Raw genomic sequence first — 14,252 nt, forward strand, 5'->3', positions numbered from 1 at the left:
AGCTAGCCCCTTCCGGCTCCCTAAGCAAGGGCTGTCTGACAGCAGGAATGACTAAGAACTCCACCTGTGGTGGTTGTTAATGTGCTGCCTTTATTCTGTCTGTCTGTGAATTTATGCCACCTCATTCCCAAAAGTACTTACTGTGGCCCAGAAAATATGTTCAGTAAGATTTATGGTAGATAAATAAGTCCATGCAAAAATAAAGAGAGGGACAACTGTAAGATGAGACAGTGGGAAAGACTGTTACCCAAAAATGCATGCACTAAAATCCCACATGTTTACTGAAGGAAAGGTCAGCTGCAAGCTCAGCTCAGGACGTCCTAGCAGCCACAATTAAGGGAGACTGACTCCTCCTCCACTTCCTCCTCCTTCTTCTCTGCGTCCTCCTTCCTCTTCATAAAAACAAGCAAAGAAAGATTTGCAATGAAATGCTTTAAACCCGACTTTACCATTATTATAATACGAGATGTTCCTGGTCTTTGCACAAACGCTGACCTTTACTTAGAGAAGTGAGTGATTCCAAGGGACCAAGAACTGGTAGGAATAATTTCAAGGCAGGTAGACTAATTTATAGCACTCATGCCCCCTGATCAGAGAAACTGATGGCCTGCAAGAAGGCCAGAGTCCAAAGCAGCCAGCTAAAGTCTTAAAACGAAAGGCATACCCAGGTAGATGCTGGATACTTCTCAGCAGGAAGATCATTCTAGGGCTGTAAGACAGGACCTTTAAGATTGATGCTATAATTCTGCCCAAAGAAGCAGTCGGCTTTCTACCATATGAAGATGGAGTCTCCACTTTGCGAAACACACATCTCTTTCAAGGATAATTTGCTCTCCAGTTGTTTCCTTTGATCCAAAGAGGGAATAAACATTTTAATTTAAACATTAACATAACTTTAATTCCAAAATTTAATCTTAGCCTCCACTCAACATGTAATTATGAAGACAGATCGACTGGGTGCTGAGAAAGAATAAAAAGTAATGATTTTTGCCTAGGTTCCATCCCCAGTACTCCCACTAAAAAAAATTTTTTTTAAAGTAACGATTTTAGAATATCTGATCGTTTAGATTATGCAAGCTACTACTTACCTTCCATTAGCATGGGTAGTTAAGAGCTGATTAAACCTAAGAGTGGATTTAGTGAGAAAGATATCGGAAGAGAGACTATGACACTGGGGCCTGTGCTGAGTGACGCTAGCTTGCATCTCCGTAACGGAGAGCTGAGTAACACTGGACGTGGAGTCGGAACTTTGGTGAGGTTCACGCCACAGCTTGAGACAGTCAAGGAAGATACAAGGAGAAGGCTACTGGATGGTGGAAGGATTACTGCACTTCTTTCTCTTGCTTGTTTTTATAAACAAGAGGAAGAAAAAGGAGGAGGCGGGAAAGGAAGAGGGGTGGGAGTCACACTCCATCAGTCGCAGCCGCTGGGAAGCCCTTAGCTGAACGTGTCGCTGAGCTTTAGTAACACTGTGCAACTCTGTCGCGTGCGTTGATGTGTAACAGCCCCTGCCGTCTCATCTTATCATTGTACCTCTTTCTGTTTCTCTGCATAAATTTATTTATCTATCACAAATGGCACACAGAGAAGAAAACGCAGGTCAGTGATTGGGGCTTCCAGAGCTGGCAGTTTACTGGAGTCCATGGGCTTCCACAAATCCAGCCTGTTCTCCATGACAGAATACAAGGATTGAAGCTTTCGGCCCCAGCTGCCCTAAAGACAAGCACCGGGCTGGAAACGTGGACAGCCTGGTCACGGAAAGAGGCAGCCAGTAGGTGGCTGTCAAGATAGATGTTCCTGACCAGCTCCGGACGTGTCTGTTCAGTCAAGACAGTCGGGTTACAATGAAAGACAGAAATGAACTCTGGCCTTGTTGAAGAAGGGTGATGACAGAACCACCCAAAGTTTCCATACATGGTTGGGAAGGTGCAGCGAGTGTTTCAGTAACGTGTATCACCACCAAAATCACAACAGCTGGCAAACCAAGTGTTTGAGCTTATAAGTAATAACTTAGAATCTGCCACTTGTTTAATCTGTATTTTTGCGATTCAAAAACACTCAAATTTCCCATCGAATGTTCTAGCAAAGCAAACCTTCACCTAAGTGGCTGTTTTGCTTCTAATATGTGAGTTTCTGGGAATATTCCCATAGGCAGAGCCTCTTTTTTTTTTTTTTTTTTTTTTTTTTTTTTTTTTAGCAGCTCATCTGCAAAGTAGACACCAGGGGCTGTATTCTACCTACAGCTGAAAAGCTTCTGTGGTTGTACTACCCAAGCTAGGTCGAAGAACAACAGCTCAAGGACGAGCTTTCGCACCTCCCACATCCTCCACCAATTTCAGTGACTGCCCACCCTCGTCTTTAACTCAGCAGTGACCGAACACAGGCCGGGCATCTTGTGTTCTCCTTTAGACATGTCCGGTTGCAGGGATCCAGATGAGGCTGAAAACCAGAGCTAAATATTAAACAAGACTTATCCAAGCTAAATATAAAACATGACTGATTCTCCTAAGATTAAAAGTGAGTATGATTATCAATTAAATGAGACACTGCGGCTTCATCACTGGGCTCCGTGAACGCCTGCTCCCACAAGACAAAGATTTTCAGCAGGAGAGAGAGAGCTAATGACACAGAGATTCAACTTCAGGTGGGCAGAGAGGGAGTTTACGTGGAGAAGGAGAGGCTTTATTTTTCCATCTTTCTCTCCTTTCCTGGCATCACTGAAGGACCAGATTCGGGGGAGAAAAGACCTCTTTGCCAGGACATTGGCGTCTGGTCTGTGATAAGGAGCACTGGAAGCAGAAAAGGAAGGTACCGGTCAGAGATGAAATTACCCCATCCTTTTGGAAAAGCCAGTTGAGGAATCTGACGCAAGGCCCACTTAAAAAGAAATCTGAGGGGAGGGTATAGCTCAGGGGTAGAGTGCAGTGCTTAGCGTGCACGAGGTCTTGGGTTCAATCCCCAGTACCTCCATTAAAATAATAATAAATAAACCGAATTACCTACCCCCCCAAAAAAGAAATTTAAAAAAATCTGAAAGGGGCTTCCCATAGCTTTACCCACCGCAGTTATTCAGTGACTGGGACCTCCAATTGCTTGAGCAACAGAGAAAGCCCCTTTGCAGTGGCAGCCCCTGAAGAGAGGAGGGGCGTGCTGGGATCTACCAAATAAGACGGCTGTAGCCTGGGCACAGAAGGAGACACAGTGGGCCCACGTCCTACCAGAGAACAGATTACAAAGTAACCAGTACAGGGCAGGGGGGGCCTGAGAGAAGACTGCTAGTCTCAAAAAGAGTAAGATCCACCATCAGCTCTACAGGACCACCTGTAGATTCACCAGGTACCAAAAAGGAGCACCGATGCCTTCCTGGACAGGGTCCCTCCACCCCCAGACCTGGCACATGGCTGGGTATCAGTTCTTGTGAGGCTCCCTGTCCCCAGGCCAGGGACTATGGTCATTCCTGGCAGAGCTGATATTTTTTTCTTATGGGTATTATTTTTTAACAAGAACCCCAAATGGTTCCCACATAACAAAACCCAGGCTTAGCTGTTTTCCTAACGTAAACCAGCATCCCACTTCTCTGGAGAAATGGATGGTCTTCCAAGGCTCTCAAGTGCAGTTTAACCTGCCCCTTCACTACATCATGTGCACTCAGACAAGTACAGGTAACACAACGGAGCACACGCATGCCCACGTGATGCTCATGCATATGAAGGACGTGCTCACGTGTGTGCACATGACATGCACGCACATATGAGGCATACATGCAACCCGTGTGTGCACACACACAACATAACTTTACATCTTTTAGGCAACGCCTCCAAGATGCAGAGATTCCCTAACGCTTTCGAAGGAGGAAGAGAACTAGAATTTGATTAACTCATTTGAAGTCTAAGGATATTGAGTCATTTTTTTCTAGACAGAGGTGGGGGATTTTGTGCCCAAGCAAACTTTTCACCCGGAGGATTCTGTGCCAGGTCACAGACTGCATGCCTAGCCGCAGCCAGCTGTCCCTGCAATAACACCTCAAATTAAAAAAAAAAAAATAGAGTCAACAAAAGGGTTAGGTGATTTACTACAAGTCATCCCCACTAGTCACCCAACCTGAGACACATGTTCTGCTCATGGCAGTATTTTTACATAAGAAAAACAACACAACTTCTTTGCAGAAACATCACTCAAAATAATTTCCCAGTTGCCTTCTCATCAAGGACAGTGTTTTAATAGACACTCCTCACCCCACAACCCCCTGCCATGCTTCTCAATGCAAATCTGAGGCTGGACATTTCTGGGGAAGCTGAGATCCTCAGCCACCAAGCAAATAAATCACAGTTCTCTTCCTCAGCCATGAACGCACCTCCGCAAAATAGTCTCTTCAAGATAAAAGAAGTCTTCCCTGAGTCTACCGTTCACCCTAGTCCATTTCCATGGATTGGGACACTTACATCACCTCACCTTGGGCATTTTACATATCCACCAGCATGTGATGGGCAAGAGAGTGTTGTTATAGCCTTCTTCAATGAACAGAATTCTCCAGGGTTCATTCTCAAGATTAATTAAAATTAGTTTAGTCTCAGCTGCATTGCCAACCTGGAGTCTAGATACTTCCGGAGCAAAGGCTCAGACTAGATGAAGACTCCCTTTGTTTGACTTCCACTTACATGCTCTTTGGCAGACCAAAATAGTCTCCTAAATTGCTCTTCCCAACTCCCAGGTGGATGGGCGCTGTACTATGTATCGCAGCCTTGCTCTGAGGGGCGACAGACCACAGCTGTGTTTCGCTGCCCTTCTCTCCTGCACCTTCACGCGACACCTCTGCTTGCTGCCACCTCCAAGGGCTTGTCAACCGGAAGGCGGCACCAATCGCATCCTCAGCCACATCGCGTGTGGCTTCTACTGGGGCCTGTCATTGCAGCCAAGGAAACCCATTCTCCCTCGATCTTAAACTCAACATCTCCAGTCCAGCTGAGCGGACACGAAATCTAGTTTGCCATCAGCTACGTGATTTTGGGCTGTTGGGCCAATGAGGAAATGGGTACTGAGAGGGTTTGGGATTTCGAGGGCTTCTTTTCTGTCCCAGGACGAATAAACCCTAATAGCCGGAGAAGAACCACAGCAAGACGAGAAAGCGGCAGCTAATGCCAGCAGTAAAGCTCATTGCCGAAGCTCGGCTTCACTTAAAGAGTGCCAAGGTCGGCGGAGGCCCCGGTACCCTGCGCGGAGTCATGGCAGGAGATGGGCTGCCTTTGAGCAAGGAGTTTCACATTTTTGGAAACATCACTCATCAGAGTTCATTTTCTCTATTTCCTCCATCTGTCTTTCCAAACAGTGTTCTCTAGTATTTATATATATTTTTAATTTTGTGGTGGGGGAGGTAGTCAGGTTTACTTATTTATTTATTTTTATTTTTATTTACTCATTTATTTTAATGGCGGTACTGGGGATGGAACCCAGGACCTCGTGCATGCTAGGCACACGTTCTACCACTGAGCTATACCCTCCCCCCACTATATTTAAAATTTGAAATTTTTAAAATGCTTTCCCTTTTTGAGAGTTCCACATGCCCACCTTTCAAAAATAGAGAGAGACACTTCATTTTTGTAACACGAGGCAGGGAATGGATTTTGAAGGAAACAGTCGGCAGAGAGGCACGTCATCCTTCGGCTGGATGGAGAGCCTCGTTCATCCTTCCTCTCCCTCTCTCCCACCTTCCCATCACCGCGTGACCTCGGAAGGAAGCAGTCTAATAAGTAGTTCCCATGAGAACAATCATAACGAAGACTGGCTTCCCGTCTGCTTGGAGGAGGAAATCAGCCAGCCCAGCCACGCAGGGAAGGGCCAGGAGCAGCCACCACGTTCACCCAATCTGATCTCAAGTAAAAGTAATGGCATATGATTCAACTACCGGGAATGATTTGAAAGCTTCTTCCCCTAGGAAGAGTCTCCATTTGAGTTTCCAACAGCCCGAGAACCATCTCACTAGGAAAGAACAGAGCACAGAGTACCAGAGTTGACTTTTAGAACGTGTTGAAGATAGTCTAACATATGGTGCGTTTTCCCTAAAGTACATTCACTCCTTATTTCAGAGTTAATCTATCCATCACTCTCTGGCTGCCACCATAAACAACAGCAGGTTTTTACAAACAGCAGATCAATCATTATCAAAGGAGACTGAAAGCCCTTCGCATATAGGCTCTCACGTGCTTCTCATCCCCTCTTCTGTTCTTTTGAGGTGCTGGCATTGTCTCCCCACTCCCTTTCTGAAGGTGCAGGAGAGAATGAAATGCGAGCCTTCAGGCTCTTTCCACCCCAGCCTTTGAAGGCTTCATGTTGTTTCCTTCTTCCTTCCATGTTCCACAAATACAAAGAAATCTGGGACATCCAGAAAAAGCCTTCAGCAGCCCCCCGGCAAAAACAGTTTTAATTACGTGATGAGAATGATGGTTTTAATATGTCGAGAACAGGTGTGCGCATAACCGAAACATTTTTACTATTCTGATGGTATCTTGAAGGTGGCTGTTCTTGCTAACGTGTCTTTCCTGCATGCCCAGGACTTAGAAGAAATAGCTAAAACTATGCGGTCAAGTTCGCTGCACCAGCCTTTGTGATTGCGTGTTTCTCTGGGGGTAAATCTGTCTTGATCTTTGCTGTAATACTCGATTGTATGTACTAGGAAACAAGAAGCAGACATTTCTTTAGTGACTCTATTTGTTTATTTATTTTTGCAAGCGCCCCGGTTTTATAAACTGCCTTCACGTGAAATCAAGCTCTCCACTGAAGGGACTCAGACTGAAGTGCGTTCCTTAGGCCAGCTACGTGGACTCAATTCACCTCCCATTTACTTCTGAAAAAGACCCCATAGACTCAGGAAAATGGGCCAGAGTCCTAGGTGACATAACCCCCACTCCCCAGGTTTCCTAAAAACACTGAACTGGAAACTCTAGAATTTTACAATTTGTTTTAAAACTCCCAGCCCAACGAAAAGCCTACAAAAGGTTTTCTAAGTGTCTTCATAATCACCTGCCCGAGAGCAAAAGAAAAAAAAAGGCTTAAAAACAGACAACGGTGGGTGAGTCCCATTTTGCACACAGACTGTTTTTAACGGTCCCATCTGATTTCTCCCAGATTTCAGTAACCTGGTTTAAACAGCATGACTAAGTCATTGCAACGCAGATGACGAAAGGGATGCTCTAAAAATGTCCTAAAGACATGTCACGTTTGCTAATAGCAAAACTGATGGCAGAGAAATGTCAAGAGTTTTAAAAGCAAAGAAAACAACTTTTTTTTAAATCATCTTCTCATCAGGTCTTTCACTCAAAATTAAAACACACCAAAAAAAAGAAGAAAAAGTCCAGGTGCTTAAAACAGAGTCTTAACTAGGATTAGACTGCTAAAATCAGAAAAGAAAATTAGCCAATTTGGGGAAGGCTCACGATGTCCTGAGCGCTGTTCAAAGCTCTGTTCGAATTCATCATTGCATTCAGTCGTCACAAGAGCTCTATGAAGTAGGTCCTCATGTTACCCCCATTCCACAGATGAGGAAACTGAGGCATAGTATACTTGCATCACTGGCCCAGAACCTGATTTCTTAACCAGATCTCTGCACTTCTGCCAGTGGGAGGTGTGACCCAGAGCCTGACATTTTCAAGTCCTCATTTACCTGTCTGCAAAACAGGGATAATGCCAAGGACCTCACAGAATTGTGTAAAGATTGGCTGAAAAACCATTAAAAAGAATAAAATAATGCCATCTGCAGCAACATGGATGAACCTAGAGATTATCATGTTAAGTGAAGTAAGTCAAAGACAAATATTGTATGATGTCGCTTATATGTGGAATCTGAAAAAAAAAATACAAATTTCATTCACAAACCAGAAATAGATTCATGGACATAGAAAACAAACTGTGGTTACCCAGGGGAAAAAGGCAGGGAGGGATAGATTAGGAGCTTGAGACTAACAGATACATATTAATATACATAAAATAGACCAAAAAAAACAAGGACGTACTGTATAGCACAGGGAACCATATTCAATTTCTTGTAATGAACCGTAACAGAAAAGAAACTGAAGAAAAACAAGTCCGTATGTATAACTGAATCGCTTTGCTGTACACCTGAAATTAATGCTGTAAATCAATTACACGTCAATAAAAATAAGAATTAAAAAAAAAGATTTGCTGAAAGAAAATATTTTAAATAATGGATCACATTATCAGGTATATCAGGGTGTCCAGTAAACATGAGGTTCCTCTCACCTTTAATCACAGCAAAAGAAGACCAGGAACTTTTTGGCTGTTAAACCACTGACCATTTTCCAAATTGGCTAATATTAAACCACAGCTTCTAATCCTGCCATGAGGAAAGCTAAGCTGGGCACCAACACAACCAACCATGTGATGCAGGATGAAAGCAAGTGCGGTGCAGAAAAGTAAACGCATTATGCGTCTACTTGATAAGGTGCTCCATGATTTCTATCTACACAATGTTCCTTCCTGGCTAGAGGACTTTCCTCCTCTGCTAAGCCTAACTAAACTTTGGTCTCCACCAGAATGGACCAGGGATATCAACTTCTCACCTCGCTAAACAGAGCCTCTTATCATCAACGTGTTCTAGAAACTGACAGTTCATGGCACGTTATACACTGCTGAGTTCTTTGTTCTTCCTTCAGTATGAGAACGTGGTTGGCCTGGGGCCTGGTGCTAACCAGAGGGAGCGCGGATCATGCCGTTAATCCCTGATCTGTAACCATCTGTATCCCTCACGGGTCCAGCTGGAAACAGATGGCACGCTCAAAGGGCTTTAACTGAAATGAATGCAATGAAGGAGCTGCGTACAGATAGGTGGGGAGGCATGAGGGAATCAGCAAGAGATGGGGGGAGATGCCCAGAGGCTAGGTTAGGGTGGAAGGAAGACTTCACTAGCCCAAGAGCTGAAGGGGCCAGGCAGGGGGTGAGGTTGTGAGAGCCCAGTGAGAGAGCCGAAGCCATCGGGAAGGTGTGACCCAACAGGAGCTGTGGCTGTAAAGTAATTTAGCCACAGCCAGAATCACAGCAGGTCCCTCTGATCTCCTCCCACGGCCGAATTCAACCACAGCCAGAGGACAAGAGAGCCTAAAGAGGCCGTGCACAGAGGTCAGCCTCCAGAGAGGGGTGCAGAATGGGTGGGGTGATGGGAGGTGGCACATGGAAAACCACAGTATCCCCCCTTCATAGGCTATCCTCCCTTCCTGGAACCCCAGCACTCTCAGAGCTGCCCACGTTCTATTAGAACAGCTGGAACAGGTTCATCCAAACTTCCACCAGGGTACAGGCATAACTGAGGGGCCCTCAGGGCCTTCCAACTATAGACACACTCTCCAAAGCCTAAGAAGATACATTGGATTTTCAGAAAATAACCATTGGGCAGCTTGGGAGCTGCAAAAAGGATGGAGGGCTAGAGCTCCACCCGCTCACACAGCCTTCTAGGTGCTCAGTACCCGAAGACTCAACTCTGCTTGGGCACTGAAGATGCGGAATGCAACTGTGTGATCTCCCTCTGCAACATACAAAATTATCAGCACGATGGAGACCCTCTCATTCTTAAGGTGACAGGGCAGGATAGAATCACCTAGACGGGGACTGCAGATCAAGAAGGGACCAGTGCAAAGGCTTGAGCCTGGGCCCATCCAACACTGCAAGGTCAAGCAAAGGAAGAAGAGCCAGCAAAAATGGTTGAGAAGCAGCGCCTAGTGAGGGAAGAGAAAAGCCACTCAGAGCCACGTCACGGAAGACAAGAGGCGACTGTGTCAACAAGGGGCCGAACACTGCTGAAAGGGCAGGAAACTGAAAGGGGACTCCTGAAATTGACAAGATGGAGAGGGAGGTCTTTCAGTGCATGGAGTGATGATGATCTGAGAATCCCTCACGGATGGAGCTGAAAAAGAGACAGGGAGGTGACTTGTGAAGACAGAAGTTACCAAGGGTTAAGACGTCTCCTTGTGATGAGGAGAGGAAAAATGGGCGAGTGCCGGCAGGAGAGCTGTAGACAAAGGAGCATTTTTATAAGATGGGAGGCGCTAGAGAGTATTTTTGAGATAATGGGAACGATCCAGCTGAGAAGGAGAAAATTACGGAGGAGAGAGAAGTGAAATCTTTGAGAGGTAGGAGGGGTGAGATCCAGAGTTAGATTTAGTGGATTTAGCAGGAGGGTGATTTAGCATCATTCCTGTCTGATTACTTCTGTGCGAGAGCTTATCAGCGAGGGTGGTACAGTGGGGAACAGGAAAAGACAACGTAGGAGACTTGAAAAGAAGTGAGAGCTTATTACAGTATCATTGGCTTTAATCAAACATCTTTTGTATTCTCTGTAGCATCCAACACACAGCTAATTAACATAGTGGGTGCTCAAATAGACACTAGTTAGAGACATAATGTTTGCAGTGTGAGTTCCCATATCACCTTTTTTAGTCAAGGTGTTGAGAATGTGTGTCGCCCAGACGTCCAGGCTCCCTTCCATCAGGTGTGATGCCTGCCTGGCTATTTGTTGAAGGTGGGGTCTTAGGTATCTGCAAATAGTTAAGTCAAATAACCATCCCTTCTACTACAAACATCACCTCCCATGGGCACCGGCTGATAAACGCTGACATGAAGATGTCAAGACTACTGCATTAGGCTTTCTTAATCCCACTGGCATCTCAGCCAAGGGCAAACACCCACTGTCTGAATCACGTCGGGCAGCAGTGTGTAACTCAGCCTTCGGTCCAGCCCCTGACACTCTTTTTATTGACATAGTCTGTCCTTTACCAGATCAGATTTCCCTTTCTTTTCCTTGCTCTCCGTTAATTTGAGGTTGGATATCTCTCCTTTTTTTCCCACCTTCTTGCTTTCTCCCTTTCCATTTCTCCTAGCTTAGGCAGAGTTAAATTTCTCATTTTACGTTTCCTCTGTTACTTTGTCTCTTCCATTTATTCTCTCCTCTCTGGTGTGCCCAGCCCCCATTCCATCCTAACTCCATGAGAGGACAGCCCTTCCTCCAAAGTGATCAGGGTACAGATAGACTCAGCAGGTTCACTCTTCAGATCAAACAGCGGCATGCCAAAGATGCAGCCACATTACACAGAAGAAGAGGTCCTGAAGCAAGGCACTGAAGTGGGTGTGATACAGGTGAGAACCGTCTTACTGCTGTCAGTGTTTCAGCTATTAGGCAACACATGGTAAAAGACTCTTTTGCCTCTTCCAAAATGCATCCTTTGAGCAGATACTTTGTGATTGTGTGGCGTATATGAATAACACCAGTCACTCATTTTGCAAATATTTATTGAATCATTTAGTCAGGGAGCCAAGGTCGAGGGGACCCTTTCCCAGATGCTAGACCACTTAATGCATAAAAGAAAAAGAATATGGAGTGGGCGGGGGGGGTGTACAGCTCAGTGGTACTGCACATGCTTAGCATGCATGAGGTCCTGGTTCAATCCCCAGTACCTCCATTAAAAAATTTAGGAGAAATGCAAAGGAACAGAAAAAGAACATGTGGTATCTGCAAAAATCTGTTTTTAAAAAAACCTTCTATTTTAGGCATTATGCTGGCTTGCTTTCTATCTTTCTATTAAAAAGTAAGGCGAAATCTGCCTCCTCAATGTTCTGAGTGAGGTAAGAGTCTGATGGCCCCAGAGAAAGTGTAAACGTCAGAACATGTTCCCAGTTTTAAAAGACAGCCCTCCAGCATGCAGACAGCTTGGCATGGCCACACCATGTACTATCTGCCCCCAAATCACTGGGGAGCCACTCCAGCTTGGGTCCCAAGCTGCCTATACTTTTAGAGACTCACCTTTGGGCACAGGACAGGAAGCAATGTAGGTACCATCTGAATGATGCTCAGAACAGCTTGGCTTTTCTATCTCTTGATGTTCTGAAAGTTTCCTTGAAGCTAATCATGAGACTTTAGAGTCAAACTAACTGGGAATCTGAAGACGGGCTGGGCTGTTGACTGTGTAATCTCAGACAGGTTCCTTGGTCTTGCTGAACCTTGTTTTACCAATCAAAGGAGTGTAAGACCACCTATGCTGTAGGATTACAGTGAGAATTAAAGATAATATAAGCAAAGTGCCTAGGTGGTGCTCAAAATCACAGCTATTATAATTGGCAGAATGCCTACGTTTGATTTCAGGAGCCCAGGGCTAAAGGTAATCTCTTGGACTTAAACGCTGGATGTTTAAAATTCTACCCCTAAAGATTCAAGGTGAAAGGAAGAAAATCTGACATCAAGAGCTGCCACCACACCACACCACACACACAGAGACACACACACACACCCATTCCTAAACCAAAACTAAACCATGGCAACAAAACTAGGAGGTGCTTCTTGTTTGTGTGCCTCCTTGAGAAAAAAAGAGAGAGTGACAGACTCTATTTCTCATCTCTGCTGCTCTGTCCTCAGCACAGCGCCTGGTTCAGCGGCCGAAGCTGAGCCCTCTGCCCTCATCCTGGTTGTGACAGGGGGACAAAGCAGAAGAAGGCAGATGAGCAAGGGGCTGCCTCCTCAGTGCAGGGGGAATGGGAAAGGAGACATGGAGAGTAAAGGGTCAAAGACATATCTCTTCCAGCACCCGGAGCTTTCCCAGGTTCCAGGCACAAAGATGGCTTGTAACAGCCTCAGTCAGGCTCTCGGTTCTGCCAGCAGAAGAGCAACAGTGGCATCTTCAGGGCAGCCAGATGAACTTGGCAGGGGAAGCAGAGAGAGAGGCTAGGGAAGGCACCACCCTCAGAACACGCTCCTCGGTGAAGATGTTAGCTTGACGAGCTTGCCTTTTCTCTACCTAAATGACAGGTATATGCACAAGTGCGTGCCGCCTCCTGCAAGCCTCTTGCAAACCTCGGGGCCCGCACACCCTGACTGACTGTTGACAGTCCTCCCTCTTGTTGTTAGAAAGACACCAGCCAAACTCTCACAGAACTGGAAAACTGGACAGTGCATCAGTTAGGGTCTCGAGCACAAGCAATGGAAACTGTTTCGATTTTAAAAGAAATGAAATTTATCAGTAAGAGACTGGACAGCTCACAGAACATCTGGGAAAGCTGGGGAACCTGACTCAGCGAGCAGACACAAATAAGGGGAAGCTGACGTTCAGAAACCAGTCAACAGATGCCTCAGGGAGATGCTGGTGAGGACACCACTGTGGTCGCCCATGGCTGTCACCAGCACTACCACCAGCACTGGCAGCTGGGCGCTTCAGCTGGAGCCAGTGTCCCTGCTGGGCTTGGAGTGTGGATGTTTGCAGGTGGTACCTCTGCCACCACCAAAATCTCCACTGTCCCTGCTCCTTGACATCACTAGCTCGCCATCTAAAGCCCTAGGTGGTTGTGTCTGGTTGGCCGAGCCCAGCACAGCTGTAAGGGGAACGGATCTTGCCTCAACACAGATGACTTCTCCAAACACAGAAAAGCGATTTCGCAGATGCTGGGAAGCCAAACACCGGCAAGCGTCCCTACAGAACAGGGCGGCAGCGAGAGCAAAGTGCAGATCCCCACCAGGGAGCGCTCTGAGTTTGTGGGAAGTTGTGTGACAAAGCAGAATAGATGGCAAAACGCTGATCTGAAACAAAAACGACAACTCCAAATAATAAACCAACCCACAAAAGAAAACCAGAAGCAAACCAGCGTGCGCACACCCCTTAAGGGGCAGACTAGCCCTGCGCTCCCGCCCGGTCCAGGGCAACTGTGAAGTTACTCTTTCCAATGAACAAAAACGGACTCAAAATTTCTCTTTTCCTAACACTGCACTCGGTTGATGACCATAGAAAGTAACGAACAACAAAGACGCCCGAGAAGGCGGCACGCCAAGAGCCAGCAGGCAGAGCAGGGGAGACAGGTTGCGTTCCAGCTGCGGGTCGGCTCTTCATCCATCCCAGGACACGGGGCCGGCCGAGGGATTCCGAGGGAATGGGGGCCGGCAGAGAGTTTAACTGCATCCTCACAGGGGAAAGACCCCTGTCCTGAGGTCGCGATGGCACTAGTAAGGGACAGGAGCGTCCGAGGAGGTATTACAATCAGACTGCCGGCGCTAGATCGTAATTAACTTCGACGCGGAAAGGCTCCACCCGCGCTGGGAGGGGCTTCAGATCCGTGAGAGGGCGAGCCCGACCTACCTCCAGCCTTAGCGATCTCACCACCAGTCTCCGCTTAAAAAAAACCGCCCAGCGCCGGCCCCGCCCGGAACCAGCACGGCCGCCAGCGGGGCGGAACCGCTTCCGCCCCCAACCAAGATGGCCGCCGGGCGG

The 14,252-nt window shown here is 46.5% G+C and overlaps 1 protein-coding gene across 18 annotated transcripts in view; it reads right to left on the minus strand.

Annotated features, from left to right (window-relative positions):
• SLC39A11 (solute carrier family 39 member 11) overlaps positions 1-14,252 on the minus strand; it is a 348,535-nt gene that overhangs the window by 333,541 nt on the left and 742 nt on the right. Inside the window, exon 1 of one of the 18 annotated variants that reach the window (XM_072939505.1) lies at positions 14,121-14,202. The exons of the other annotated variants lie outside the window; for them this stretch is intronic. The gene's annotated coding sequence lies outside the window, so the exon portion shown is untranslated. Of the gene's footprint in view, positions 1-14,120; positions 14,203-14,252 lie in introns of those variants that run through there. 18 annotated transcript variants of the gene reach the window in all.

This window comes from Vicugna pacos, chromosome 16, assembly GCF_048564905.1.
Source record: "Vicugna pacos chromosome 16, VicPac4, whole genome shotgun sequence".
In the NCBI taxonomy this organism is placed as follows: domain Eukaryota; kingdom Metazoa; phylum Chordata; class Mammalia; order Artiodactyla; family Camelidae; genus Vicugna; species Vicugna pacos.